This window comes from Thamnophis elegans, chromosome 1, assembly GCF_009769535.1.
Source record: "Thamnophis elegans isolate rThaEle1 chromosome 1, rThaEle1.pri, whole genome shotgun sequence".
Taxonomy (NCBI): Eukaryota; Metazoa; Chordata; class Lepidosauria; order Squamata; family Colubridae; genus Thamnophis; species Thamnophis elegans.
The window spans coordinates 76,242,524-76,247,118 of NC_045541.1; positions in this window are offsets into that span (position 1 = coordinate 76,242,524).

The following is a 4,595-nucleotide window of genomic DNA, read 5'->3' on the forward strand; positions in this document are numbered from 1 at the left end:
TTGATTGGCCAATGACAGCCAATCAGCGAGAACCACCTTTCGCATTGGCACTTTCCGGGGGGGGGGGGGGGAAGCATGGTCGGGGCTCTCGCTCGCCTCCATCGGTTCCAAGAGGCACTGCACAGTCGCGAGCAGGACCTCGGGCTGCCTTTGGCTCTGGTCTGCGCTCTTCCTGTAAACCACGTGACCCTCGTGAAAGTTTAAGTTTCTTTTCCCGTCTGAGCGTCCTGCGCAGTCGAGAGCGATCCCGTTACACGGCCTGGCTTTCCAAGAAGCTAAACTTTCATTCGCCAGCTGGGTTTCCTCTGGAGAAGAAGTAGCTACAATTTTTTTTTTCCGGGAAGCGAAACTGCAGTTAGAATTGCTTTGTTTAAAGCAATTTGCGTGAGAAGAGAAAGTTCGAGGCTTTCCAGCTGTCTGACCTTCCCCAAACGAGTGCCCTGCAACTGTGTTAGATTAAACTTGGTCTTTCCACTTACAACATTTCGTTTAGTGACCGTTCGAAGTGACGGCACTAAAAAAAAGTGACGTGATCGTTTTTCACACAAGTATCCTTTACAGCAGTGATGGCTAACCTTTTTGGTGCTGAGTACCCAACCCCAAATTGCAATGTGAGCGCCCCTCCCCATCCATGCACACACACACTGTATATGCACCCCGCCTCCCCCCACACCCATTTTTGGCTTCCAGGTTGGTGCAGGCGGCTTTCCAGGCCCAGGGGTTGAAGGGGCGTGCATGCATCTGCACAAACCCCAAAATGCAATGTGAGTGTCCCCTGCACATGCACCACCACCCCACATTGTGTGTGTCTCCTGCATGCCTCCCACCCTCACCTGCCCCGTGCATGTACGGCAGAGACCAAGACCAGCTGCCTGGTGGGAAGCATGCACGCATGCACGGTGGAACTGGGCGGGTTGATGGCTGGAGTGCCCACAGAGGGCTCTGCATGCCACCTGTGGTACGCGTGCCATAGATTCACCATCACAGCCTTACAGCATCCCCATGGTCACATGATCAACATTCAGATGTTTGATAACTGGTTCATCTTTATGATGGTTGCAGTGTCCTGGGGTCACATGATTACCTTTTTGAGACTGACCAGCAAACTCAGTGGGGAAGCTAGATTCACTTAACAACTTGTTCCTAACAACTGTGGTGATTCACTTAACAACCATCCTAAGAAAGATTGTAAAATGGGACAAAACTCACTTAACAAATACCTTGCTTAACAATAGAAATTTGGGGCTCAGTTGTGGTCGTTAAGTCGAGGGATACCTGTACAACTTCTATCGTATTGAGCCAAGGTGTCCAGGGAGTAATAGGAACCATGTTGAAACAATCAAGATCTGTAGAAAACTGGAATGCTTGTGGATTTAAGGCAGAAAGGATTTCAAATTTAGTCGAGTTCATTATTGAATAGGCCAAGTTCTAACGTGTCTGAGAGAAATTTGTTCATTTGAAAAATGTACAGACTGTAAATAAAAATAAATACAAATGAATCAAATCCATTTCAGCATGCATTTCTTCTTTAGGATCATTTACTCCATAATGCTAGCTTTCTATAATCGGATGAAGGCTTTTCTGCAGAACAATGTCCTAGAGGGGAAGGGGCATAAAAAAAGCCTAAGATGGCAATTGAGACCATGCAATCAAATTCCCATCCCAGTCGTGTTGGTATCATATGCTTATACAAAGATGTGAAGCTTGGATTGCATGGGTGCAACCCCCATCTTGATGTTTTAAAGTACTCCAACCCATAGATGCTACTTTTTCACCACTTCCTATTTTAAGTGCTCCTGTTCTGTGCTCATGCTGATGTAATTCTAAACTGGGTTAAGAAAATTCTGTCAAGACAGACAGTTCAGCAACAACTTACAAGGGATTCAGCATATATTTAAATATGTAGCTTTGTATGTGTAGATGTGTGCATGTTCAAGTGTGTATTGCATATATACTTACAAAACACACATATAAAGTTATGTGGAATTAATATCAAAATGGATATAAATTGTGGCAAAATAACCAGCTTAAAATTATTTCTTAATGATCATTGTGTTTCTTTCCAACATCTTTTAGGCCTATGTTTTATTATAGGTCTCTTAACAACACAATTGCTGCAACTCTTGCCAAGTAAATAAAAGCTTGCTGCTTTGAAAGCCAGCAGAAGAACTTTTTAATTGTTTTTCTTTTCTTTTCTTAGGTCTCTATTTTCCTTGTGCTTAAAAAAAGGAGCAGTGATTGTGTGGTGCACCATTTTACTGTAAAAATCAGGTGACTGGGAAAACTGGAGAGGGAGGGAGAGACAGAAAGAGAGAGAAAGAATTTTTGCAGTTGATACTAAAGTGGCCGGAATAGCCAACACCCCAGAAGATAAGCTCAGGATCAAACAAGATCTTGACAAACTTGAACAACGGGCCCTATCCAACAAAATGAATTTCAATGTGGTAGCAGTACTTCCTTCTGATAGTGAAGGACTTTTCTGAAGTTTATTTTTAAAAATAGAATTGTACTTTGATAAGAATGAAGGCAATAAATACCCGATCATTTTTGAAAATAAAGTGGCGTTTTTGTGTTAGGCAAAATCAGCATGTTTAAAGATTTAGGAAGTTATTCATGCAAGTTAGTTTTCTTCAATAAAGGTGTGGTCCTTGATTTACAACAGTTCATTTAGTGACCGTTCGAAGTTACAACAGCACTGGAAAAAAATTATTTATGATCATTTTCCCCACAATCGTTGCAGTATCCCCATGGTCATGTGATCAAAAATCAGAGAATTGGTAACTGACTCCTGAGGACCCATTGTGTGGGGGCAATATGCTGACTCTAAACCGCTTAGAGAAGGCTGAAAGCCCTATGAAGCGGTATATAAGTCTAAGTGCTATTGCTATTGCTATTGCTATTTATGACGGTTGCAGAGTCCTGGGAGTCATGTCATCCTTTACCATCTCCTGACAAGCAAAGTCGCTGGGAAAGCCAGATTCACTTAACAGCTATGTTGCTAACTTAACAACTGCAGTGATTGACTTAACAACCATGGCAAAAAAAAAGTTTTAAAATGGGGTAAAATTCAACAAATGTCTCATTTAGCAACAGACTCTTCGGGCTTAATTGTGGTCATAAGTCAAGGACTATGTGTAAAAATTATAAACAGTCTCATGGCATCTTAAAATCTACTGTGATAAAGTTAGTCCATAAACTTTCACGAACTACTGTTTACCTGATAGAATGGACTCTCTTCCACAAAAGAACAGCTGCAAAACAGAATGCTTCAGTTCTATTACCTCTTTTTTCCCCTCCCCGCCCCCTCAACTGGGATGGGTCTAAATACAATAAAAGGACACCACTGGTAATTTTTAGAACTCCCATCTTGTTGACACTGGCACACTAAGATCTTTCTGGAATGTCAGAAGGAAGGAAACAAAATCACCCTAAAGAATCAGATGAGAGTCACCCGAACCACAGGATTTGATCTCGATTCCAAACCACACATAGCCCCAACATTATTTTCCCCCATCACCCCCAACCTTTCCTTTCAGAGTAAGGAGGAAGTGAAGTGAGTCAGGTTAGAGACACACAGTAACATCTGGACCAGAGTTCTCTTTGTGGAGAGTGTTTATGCAACTTCAGGGGAGACTGAGCAAATGAGACTGTAAAAACCTTACTGGGAGAAGCCCAGCCAGCACACGTCATGCATTGAGAGAATAGGCAGCAGGCCTTTGGATGGGGAAAAGAACTGTTTAAATGTGTTAGAAACAGAGGTCATACATAAAACAAAACCTTTCTGAAATTGTGCCAGCTAAGGACCACTTCTTTATATACATAAACCTGGCAGTTTATTCTTCACTTTAGAGGTCAATTATGGTACATTTGCTGGTCATATCTATGCTTATACTATCATTTAAATTTCAGTTTGCTATGTTCGTACAATACACCTATAGTTGACTGTACCATGATTTATTGCCCAATAATGTCCACAGCAAAATTGTGTCAGGAGAAGAGAAAACAGATTACTTTAAAACTAGAACTAAGGATGTCTATGGAGATTCTCAGTCATCGAGGTCATGGTTGTCCCAAAGGTGCTTTTTTCAAGAGGCACCTGGACTTCCTGGTTTTTTGAAGACGAAGCTGAAGAAGCTTCTTGGAAGAGAAGCAAAACGTCTTCAAAGAAAAACCAGAAAGTCCAGTTGCCTTTTGAAAAAGCACCTTCAGAACTAAGGATGATTTTAGGTCACTCCAGTTGGGGACTGGGATTGAAATGAAGATAGTACCATGAGGATAAAGCAAGACATGGTTCCCAGAGAATCTTCATGCCAAAGCAAAGGCACCTACGGAAGGATCAAAACTAGCAAAGTAGCAGAACAGCATCATAGTGCAAACAATGTGTCTGTCAGCATTGCAAGCCATATTAACACCGGAAACTCCCACGCTGCCAGATTCTTGTGCTTGGGAAATTAGGAGGGGAGATTTAGTAGAGGGAATGTAGTTAGACATGATAGCATTCTTCTTTTCGGTCAAGGTCATGGCATTCCTGCATCTGGAGGAGGAGTGGTTCAACTGATGTCTCGAGTTGGGACGGATTGGGATTGGACCATTTG